Below are 11768 nucleotides of genomic sequence, written 5' to 3'. Positions count from 1 at the left end.
TAGGCCGGGTTTGATATGCTACATTCTATGGTATCAGAGCTACGTAAAGCCTAAGAGTTTTGTTCAACGTCCTAAGAAACGGGCTAGATCTGAAGGGCCTCCAAGGGTTGAGGCACCTGTTGTACCGACTGAGAGTCAGACTTGTAGCGACTGTGGTAGACGCCATCCAAGCAAGTGTTGGAAAAAATTAGGAGTCTATCTGTGTTACAGGTCAATGGAGCATCGCATTAGGAACTGTCCCATCCGATCTGATCAGGTGCAAGCTCCTGCACAGGTTCTAGCTTCAGGTCCAGCTTAGCTAGAGACGACAACTCAGCAACCACTTAGGGGTCGTGGTCCGGCCTAGGGTGGTAATGGTTATGGTAGGGGTCAGAGAGCACCAAGCAGAGGTGCACATCAGACTAAAGAATGATAACTTGCCTTAGTGTATGCGACTAGGCACCGCTAGGAAAGAGACAACGCTGATATTATAGCGGGTACGTTCTTTATCCATTCTGTTTCATATTTTTCTTTGGTGGACATTGGTTTTACAAATTCATATGTATCTAGTACTATTTCTGTGAATTTGGGAATATCTGCTGAAAGTACTGCTAGAGAGGTTTCTGTGATTAGTCCATTGGGTCAATCAGCTCAGGTTAGTAAAGTTTATAGGAGGGTTCCGTTAGAGATTCAAGGTGTTGTGTTTTTGGTTGATCTGATGGATTTCCATTTGGAGAGTTTGATCTGATTCTAGGGATGGATTGGCTCGTGGAATATTGAGTCAGTCTAGACTGTGCCTCTAAGAAGGTAACTTTGAGATCTGATATTGATACCAAGATTATTATGATCGACAAGTGTTTAGATTACCTCTCTAATGTGATCTCCGCTCTGGTAGCTGAAAAGTTAGTTCGAAAAGGGTGTGAGGTATATTTGGCCTTAGTATCTGACTCTAGTTCTGTAAAACCTTATATTAATGACATCAGAACGTAAGGGATTTCTTGGATGTTTTCCTTAAGGAGTTGTTAGGGATACCTCCGGAAAAGGAGATTGAGTTTGGTATTGAACTTCTGCCAGGTATAGCACATATGTCTACACATGGCACCAAAAGAGCTTATGGAATTAAATGCTCAACTTCACGAACTACTTAATCGAGGGTTCATTAGGCCAAGTGTGCCTCTATGGGGAGCATCGGTTCTGTTCATTAAGAAAAAAGATAGCATGATGAGAATGTGTGTGGATTATCGTCACTTGAATAAGTTGACAGTAAAGAATAAGCATCTGCTTTCGAGGATCGATGATCTATTTGATTAATTTCATAGAGCATCTATATTCTTCAAAATCAATCTCCGTTCTGTACCATTAGCTCAAGTTTAAGGAGATTGACGTGTATAAGATGAGTTTTAGGACTCGTTATGGGTGTTACGAGTTCTTAGTCATGCCATCCGGTTTGACAAATGCTCTGGCTACGTTTATGGATCTGACGAATTGAGAGGGGGTGGAGGTCGTTGAGCTAATGGGTTCATTCTCACAAACTCTAAAAACCATTTTGACATCATCTGGAAAAAGGCTTCTTCAGCTTCAACTTTCCACCCTCAGCTACTATAACACCCCTTACTCGTATCCAACGCCGAAATAAGGTACGAGGCATTATCGAACTTATACACAAGCAATCATACAAAAATGAGACGTAAATTTCCATCCAAATTTAAAACTTTTCACATACATTCCTATCGTCTCTAAAACAAGCCTACGAGGCCCAAAACATGCTTTGGAAGTGGTTCGAGACTAAACCGAGAACTTTAGAAAATTTTACGATACTTAGAGAATTTTTCATCAAAATAAGTTCACACGCCCGTTTGGCTTGGGAGACGCCCGTGTGGGTTGGCCGTGTGGTCACACGCACCTGTGTCCTTAACCCGTGTAGCTCTCTGTTTATGACGTCATGCACCAAAGGAAGTCACACGCCCGTGTGGCGAATTTAATTTTCGAAACTTTTCATAAAATAGGTGCAGACTTCACACTCCCTGTACACACGCCCATGTCCTTAGGCCATGTCCTTTACACGGCTGAGACACACTCTTTACCCGTGTGGACAAATTAAGGCTATTTACCAAGCGATTTTGCCACCCTTACTTGCACCAACCTACACAACAAGAAGCAACACCAATCCAAGCATATGCATACAACCAAATTAGCCACAAATAAGATATCAATACATCATTTGCACATACTAACATCTATCATGCATAAACATCACATACTATCTTTTCCATTCATGAAAATTTCATCTTCATGATAAGCATCATCACAAAAGAATACAATGACCAATAAAATTAATATTAACCAACTTCCAATGGCCATATACAAAAGAAATCATTAACCATTACAATGCCAATGCATTTGCCTAACCAATATGATACGTAACAAAATGACCAAGTCCCTATACATGCCATACTCAAAATATTGAAACCAAGTATACCCCAAAAAATCGTTTGATAGTTTGAATAAGATCCGACATTCCTCGATCCCCGAGCTAGCTTGGCAACACTATAAGGAATGGAAAGAAAAAAGGGAGTAAGCTTTTAAGCTTAGTAAGTTTGCATGCAACTAATAAGCAACATAAATCATACATTAATCATATAACTACTCAACATAAGTTAACATAATTATCATCATGTATCTTAGGCTTAACTTACTCATTAGCATTTTTACTAAGAGTTCATCCCATACTAAAGTCCATACTCATGAGTTTTACATACATCCTTGTACCAATTCATAACATAGTTGCATACTTTGTCATCTTTGACATACTCTTCGGATTGCCGTTAAACACTTGGAATATTATCGGATACATGAAAAGTATTGCACATAAGTGCTACATATGTAGCCAATGCTACTCATATCTCATAACACATAAGGCTCGCACACGAGCTAATCACGGGCCTGCCACACAAGCTGTCAGTCAAGACGTAGCTACACGAGGTGCTCACATAAGCTGTGAGGTATCCACAACACATGACAGACTACCCAGCCACCAGTAGGATATACATGACCAGTACCCGGATTCACATAAATCACATAACTCATGGTTTCCTAGTGACATGTCACTTGTATCCTAAACTATTCCTAAGTTTCAACCGGGATTTTCTCATCGTCGAAACTTTGTTGAATATTTTTATAAAAACAATCATACAATTTATGTGATATTAAACATTAAATACATAATACAACATTGCATTATTTACACACAAACTTACCTCGGTACAAAATAGTAGGAAATAGACTTAATCATCAATAACCTTGTTCTTCCCCTGATCAAGGTCCGAACTTCAATTTTCTTGATCTATAATAGCAAAATTAGCTTATTTAATTATCACATTACTCAATGCTGTCCAAAAAACACATTATGGAAAAATTACAATTTTACCCTTAACTTTTCATATTTTTACAAATTAGTCTTTAGGCTCGTAAAATGAAATGTATCCATTTTCTTTGTTACCCAAGCCTAACCAAACCTAAATTATGCTCATAACAACCCACATTTTTCATCAAATCACATTTCTACTACCCATTTTTTTTACAACTTTTACAAATAAGTCCTTTTCATACATTTTCACTAAAAATCACTGTAGTGAAAGTTGTTTATCTCACCTTAAACATACCATATCTTCCATAAAACATCAAAATACATGCATTTCACACATGGGTAAATTTTTAAACATGAACCCTACTTCAAAATAATGGTAGAAATACGTAAATCAGGTTATGAGGACCTCAAAAATGTAAATAGCATTAAAAAGGGGGCTAGGATGCACTTACAATCAAGCTTGAAAGTTGAAGAAACCCTAGCTATGGTGATCTTGGAAATTTCGACACATGAAGAAGAAGATGGACACCAATTTTGACTTAATTTTCCCTTTTTATTCTTTTATTAATTAAATAACCAAAATGCCCTTCATGAATAACTTTAAAACTTTACCTATTCATGTCTATTTTTGTCCACTAACTTATCAATGGTCTAATTACCAACTAAGGACCTCTAATTTAAAATCTCATAGCAATTGGGCACCTTTAAGAAGTAGAACTCAACTTTTGCACTTTTTACAATTTAGTCCTTTTTTACTAAATTGAGTGCCCAAACGTCAAAATTTTCAAACGAGATTTTCACAGAATAGTTCTATAAAACTCAGACCATAAAAATATAATAAGAATGGATTTTTTTCTATGTCGAATTCGTGGTCCCAAAACCATTGTTTCGACTAGCCCCAAAATCGGACTGTTACAACTACGTTCCCACTACCAAAACTAGCTGCTCCATGAACGGAGGCTTGAGCATTACTTTCTACCTTATCGGAATCAGCTCGATTGGATAACATCTTATCTATATGAAAACATAGCTCAATTTGAGTCAGGATTTATCACACTATCACAGGAGATTTATCACACTATCACAGGTTATATAATGACATGTATTTCTAGACTCTATATATGTTACATTCAATTCGAGAACCGACTAAACTGTAGCTCTAATGCCACTAAATTAACACCACTAACCCATCTCCGTGGCTAGATTAGGGTTACAGAGTATTACCATACAATTATAGATATTTAAACATCATAACATTCAATAATTTAAGTATATCATAAACCATTCGGTCACATATATTCCATCCCTAAATCGAGACTTTGAAGCCCTAGAAATAGCTTGGAAGTAATTTAGGACTAATTTGAAACAAAGTAAAAAGTTTAGGAAAAAGTTGTAAAATTTGACAAATAGGGGTCATAAGGCCGTGTAACTTTTCAACAAGGGACACACGGCCGCGTCCTAGCCCGTGTCCTCACCCATGTCACTCATTGAGTACGATCACACGCCTGTGTACCAAGCTGTATAACTCTCTGAGTTGCTCCACTCACCCGTGTGTCAGGCCGTATGTTAGGTCGTGTAACTCACTGACTTGTACACTAAGAAACTCAAAAATGACACAAGGTGGTGTGACAACCCATGTCTTAGGCTGTGTGGACCCAAAATTAAGCCATTTCCTAATCAATTCATGCATAAACATTCAATCCATTTGTACACACTTTCAAGGGACTAAAGCATCATTCAAATACACATAATCATGCCAATTCAAGCAACCTAATTCACCTAACCAATATACCATTTAAAGGTACCTCAATTGCATCCAAACAACACTTACCTAAACTTGTCAGTATTGTAACATTTCATGCATATAAACCTAATTTAAATAGGTGCTGACCATTTTCAAGACAACATCAACATATCAAAAAAGTTTTATGGACAAGCACATTTAATTAACCAAAATGACATAACTTGGTAAGGCATCAAAGTGTACCAAACCAACATAACTTTCAAAAGCTTATACCTGCCAAAGCACCATTAACACATTCATCAAAATACCATTACAAATCACCCTATACATGCCATTATAAACCTTGGCCGAAATACTCAAAAACTACTGAATTGACTACTGGATAATGTGATAGGTCTTCGATGAGCTTCCAACCAAATCGAGCTTCCGATGATCTATAAAACAAAGAAAAGAAACTACGTAAGCAACGAGGCTTAGTAAGCTCATATAAACCTTAAACATAAACTACCGTTTTCTATAATACAATTCATAGAATAAGTATAAACCAAAAAAATGCCATGAGCTTAGTATGAGCCTATACAACTTCATCAAACTCATAAGTTAGTATACTTGTTCATGATATATATGAAATCAACCATAAGATATGTGGTTTACCATGTATAAACATAACATTTTACATCATCAATATTAGCATAATGTCATGATTCATTGCATTTGCATAGTTACCATTTCCTTTTCCTTTTATTACTTGTTGAACCATCAATAATTACATTGGATGCTCGGGAAACTTACACAAAGTGTGCCTTTACATATAACCATAATATTTCTTTTACATTAATGTTCACACAAGCTGTGAAATGGACCTACTAACACAAGTTGTGGGTCAGAATGTACGCTATACGATGTTGCTCACACAAGCTGTAGAGAATTCGCAAGAAATGCAGGACCTCAGCCATTGGTAGGACATTTAAGACCAGCACCTGAAACATGAAATCCCTAATGACATGTCATTTGTATCCTAAGAATTCTTAAAGTTCAACCGGGACTCGATATCCGTCAATTCATCATAGCATTGATACATTTGTATATTGATTCATTTACATCAAAAGAACATAATAAACATTCAATTTAAACAACATTAAAACTATTACAGTTCATACAAACTTACCTCGATACCAAAGTCGTAAAGGTATAATCGAACTAATCCGAAGCTTTTGTTTTTCTTCGATCCAAGTCCGTATGTGGTTTATCTTGATCTAATTAAATATTTTCAATCAATTAAATACTTCTAATATTCAATTTAATCCATATTTCATATTTATGTAAAATTACCAAATTGCCCCTAACATTTTAACTTTTCATAATTTAGTCCTTAAGCTTATAACTTAAAATCTAACCATTTTAACCTAAATCCATGTTAACCATAATGCAAGGGACCTTGATACAACTTATAGTTACCATCATTTCACAATAAAACATATAGGTTTACACCTTTAATAATTTAATCCCTAATTCTAAAATTCATCAAAAAATCACTGAACAAAACTTGTTTATTTTTCAACAAAGATTCATAATCTATCAATTAACATAAAAAATCATTTAAAAGAATTCATGGTAAATCGCTCAACCTTTAACTGTTTTGCAAATTAACCCCTAGGCTAGCTAGATTAAGCTATAACAAACTCAAAAACATAAAAATCATTAAAAACGGGACACAAAATCGTACCATGCAAGGAAGAATTCAAAACAAAGCTCTCTACCCTTAAACAATGGTGGATTCAACCAAGAAGAAGAAAAATAAGAAGATGACAACATTGTTTCCTCTTTTCTTTACTTAATTTTCTTTTTAATTACCTAATTACCATTTTAACCTTATTACTTATGAAAAATTACAACAAAACCTTGTCCATATTTTTCCACTAATTCCTTAAATGGTATATTTACCATTCAAATCCCTTAGTTTAAGATTTCATAGCCATTAGACTTCTTTAACTAATAGAACTTAGCTTTTTCACCTTTTACTATTTAGTCTTTTCACTTAATTAACAGGATTAACCTCAAAATTTCTTAACGAAACTTTTATACAACCTTAATATGATCCTATAAGCATTAAATAAATAATGAAATAATACTTTCTGGCTAGAATTATGGTCCCGAAACCACTATTTCTAAGATTGCTAAAAATGGGTTATTATAATGATGATCGATTTGAGAGCAATGCTTGGTCGTCTGAGTTTGTTTGACTGTGGTTTTTTTTTGTCAATTTGCATGTTAAACCGACCTGGATTGATCAAATTCGAGTTAAACAGATGAGTGATTAATCTCTGGTTTCACAACTTTGATAGGTTGAGGATAATGGGACTTCTGATTTTGGGTTCAATAGTGATGGGGTTCTGTGTTTCCGAGGTCAAGTTTTTGTACCTAATAATTCAGAGTTGAAGCAATCAATTCTACGAGAGACATATAATAGCTCTTATGCTATGCAACATTGTAGGAATAAGATGTATAGATATCTCCGAGAGCTATACTGGTGGCCCAATTAGGTGAACGTCGAATGTTGGGGCATGAATTGGTTTTTAAGACTGATGATACAATTAGATTGATTTGAGACCATCTTAAGGTAACATCTGACAGGCAGAAATCATACACGGATCTAAATTTAAAGAGAAAAGATATTGAGTATTTAGTGGGTGATCAGGTTTTTTGTAAGTATCTCCTTGGAAAAAGGTTCTCCAGTTTGAACATAAGGGAGAGTTGAACCCGAATTTCTTTGGACCTTATCGCATTTTGAAATGTATTAGACCTATCACCCATTAGCTAGAGCTACTTCTTGAATTAGATCTGATTCACGATGTATTCCACGTCTCCATTTTAATACAGTATCGGTCTGGCCCATCTCACATTGTTCCCATTGAGGAGATAGAAGTATGACTGGATCTAAATTTCGATGAGGAGCCTATTTAGATTCTAGATAGAGACGTTAAGCTCTTGAGAAGGAAAATTGTTCCTCTGGTAAAGGTTCTATGGTGGAATCATCGTACGAAGGAAGTCACTTAGGAACCTGAGGATTCGATTCGTCAGCAATACCCTCATCTATTTAGATTAGGTAAATTTTGAGGCCAAAATTTCTTTTAGGGGGAAAGAGTTGTAACGCCTAAAAAATTTAAACTTCTACCTGGTTAACTTTATCATTACATGTGTGCCTTCTTCAATGTTTTAGTGCCTTAAGTGTGTATTTGAGAACTAGGGTTCACGTCCCACTTGTGAAAAAAGTTTATTATTCTTTTGTTCAACCTTTAGTTGTGAACGAGAGACTTAAGATTAAGTCAGTGTAATCTCATATCAAGAATAAGTCTACTGGTTCAATGGTTAAGCTTTTGTGTTTTGGGTAATCTGTGATTGAGTTCCTGTGAAAGCTAAGGGGAAATATTTTATGTTACTTTAAACATTTAGTCATTAAGAAATTAAATTAATTTTTTTTACTTCTTTCTTTCTTTCTTTTCTTCTAAAACTTCTTTGAACGTGTTCTTTTCTTCTTTTACTGTAGTTTTTTTTTCTTTCTTTCTTGTTCTTTTTTGTTGGTATATCTTTGGCATTGTTTTGCTTCTCCTGTGGATTTTGCAGTTGAACTGTCAAAGAATTGTGTTATGTTTGTTCGATTGAAGGGTTACTAGCGTAAGTTATTGTGAATTTTTTATAATGTTCATTCTTTTTGCTCATTGTTGTCAAAATGAGGTTCTCCTGTTATTTCATTCAATTCTTTCGTTTTAGTGTTCAATTTGTTCCTTTCTTAGGTGAAAGGGTTGCAAATTAAGATTCCCCAATATCCTAGGTTTTGGTGCTACTGATTTTGCTTAGGGTAAGTGTTTGGGTATTAAAGTAGAAGTGTTTTGACGTTGTTTTGGTTTCAATCATTATTTTAATGAATTGGTTCAATTAATTCGTTTTATTGGTCAATGGAATGTCATTTTTAGGTTATGGAATCACCGTTATTATTCCTACATCGGAAGTATATCAGGTGTGTAATGAAAAACCTGAATTCTATAGTAGGCAAAAGCTAGAAACCATGGTTGTTGACGTCACACGGCCATATGGTAAGCCGCGTAACTCATTGTTTTAGAATTAGAATCCAACAGGCCAGAGACACGAGCGTGTGTCTAGACCATGTGCTAGACCGTGTAACTCACCTCTTTAGGTCACACAGACATGTGCTAGGCTGTTTGATAGGCCATGTGTGACACTAAGATAGGCCACATGGGTATGTGCTAATTCGTGTGGACCACATGGGCTAGCCATCTAGGCCATGTGAATCCACACGGGCATGTGGGCCAAAAATCAAGATTTTTCTCTAGGGTCATAAATGTCATTCTAGGCGAACGTAGGCCTACCATAGATTCATGTGATCTGAATTAGGCTTTTTAAATTGACATATGATGATCTAATGATGAATAAATTGTTATATGTGCTTAAATTCATTTTTGGTATCTATTAATTGAGTATGATCTATTTAATTTAAATATAATCTGAATATGAATAATGGTATGTGCATTTCTGATATCTGTCAATTTCGTAACTGCATTGGGTTGGGATTTGGTGATAAGAGATGAAGTGTGGACTATTACTTATCTGTTGATTCTAGTGGCTTAGCTACATATAAATCTGATTTTGGCGAAATATCGCACTCTGGTCTGGCAGCTAGTCTGCAAATACTCTGAAACGTGACATACAATCACTATGCGATGTGATGGATGAGTACTTGATACCCTATTTGGTTTGTAGGGATGGATGGAGATGATGTGTAGCAGATGGGGGTAGAAAATTTGCATATGTATCTAATGTGATATGCAATTGTATCTGATATATTTTGTTCGTATTTTTGCATCTAAATTTAGGAACTGACTGTAATTATCGATTTGAAGACATATCTATTATGCTTCAGCTTACTTAAAATATATAAGTTATACACTGAGTTGTAAACTCATTTAGTGTATTTCTCTGGAATTCAGGTAACTCACAGACTTAAACGGTTCGGCGTAGCTGGAGCTCGGTCATCTCTATTTTTAGTTATTCTACTGTTTTAGCTGAACTTATACTATGACCTATTTTATTTTGGATTTTTGTTTAGAAGATTGGATTTCTATGTTTGATTTAATAGTTTAAATGATTTTTGACTGTTGAGTTTCAAGAGACATTATAACCTTCCAAATTTAGCTATAACATCTAGGTCGGGCTTGGGGCGATACACAAATATAAACCTATTTATCCTATCACATTATTAATATTGAAACCTGATCGTGCCTCGGTGTATGTGCACTGAGACTATAAAAAACAATGCAAATTAAAGATAAATAACTTTGATAGACTGCAAGCGAACAAATCATACGAAAGGTTTAGTCGCACGAAAGGTTTTTGACTTTATCATATATGATTTTAATCTAATTTTATGTTAATCTTTTTTCATTTTCAATGATTGAATCTTATATGATTTAATCTAATTTTATGTTGATCATTTTTCATTTTCAATTAATTATAGTGGATGTTATTATATTTACTGGAGTATTTTCATCACTTCATTCTTTTCTGGCTTTGGATTTTGAATCAATTATGGATTATAGTGGTGGAGGTTTTAGGATCAAATGTATGTGGTAAGCCTAATGACTTGAAATTAGTTGTTACTCTACCTTGTTGATTTGTTTACTTATGTTTCTTTGTTAATAATAGAGTAAACTACTAAAATAGTCACTTTTGTTTGTCTCAAGTTACATTTTAGTCACTTATGTTTGAAATGTTACATTTTAGTCACTTACGTTATTGTACTATAACATTTTAGTCACTGGGCGTTAATTGTCATTAACGATGTAACGGTAAGCTTATGTGGCACACTAAATCATCATTTCAAATGAAAATTTTAGGTTAAATTATACAATTGGTCCCTATTTTTTTTTTGTTTTGAGTAATTTATTTTTTTCTTTTACATTAAAAGAGGTGGAGAAAGGAAGAAAATAGAGGGAGTAGCAGAAGAGAGTGGACAATAAATAAATAAAAAAGAGAAAGTTAAAAGAACATAAAAGAAAAAAATTAAATTACTTAAAACAAAAAAATATGGGGACCAATTGTATAATTTAACTTAAATTTTTGTTTAAAATGATTATTTAACGTGCCACGTCAGGTTATTGTTACTTCATTAACGGAAATTAACAATTTAATGACTAAAATGTTACATGTTAACGTAAGTGACTAGAAATAATATTTCAAACATAAGTGAACAAAATATAACCTAAAAAAAATAGAAGTGACTATTTCAATAGTTTACTATTAATAATATTGCCTTACCTTAATTAGACCCCAAAACACCATCATCAACTCTCTTGAAGAAATTATCATATAGGCCCCCACCACCACCTAAGCTACATCATTTATTTTTCCATGTAATAGGCATAAACCCCAAATCACTTTTTTCTCTCAAAATGACTAATTGCACAATTTTCTTCTTTTTCCTTGTGGTGTCGCCAAAACCAATTAGATGGTGAACTCACCACCATTTTGATGTTCATGAAAAAGAAAAAAGAATTTTTTTATAGAAACAATAGAGAAAATCGTGCAAACTCATAGAAAAGTATTTAACAATAGAGAAATAATTGTGGTTTTTAAAAAGTAATTTCTTAGATCAAAATTGAT

Source organism: Gossypium arboreum, chromosome 2 (genome assembly GCF_025698485.1).
Source record: "Gossypium arboreum isolate Shixiya-1 chromosome 2, ASM2569848v2, whole genome shotgun sequence".
NCBI lineage: Eukaryota > Viridiplantae > Streptophyta > Magnoliopsida > Malvales > Malvaceae > Gossypium > Gossypium arboreum.
The sequence above is the reverse complement of the archived record's forward strand: the minus strand, read 5'-3'. Positions refer to the sequence as shown.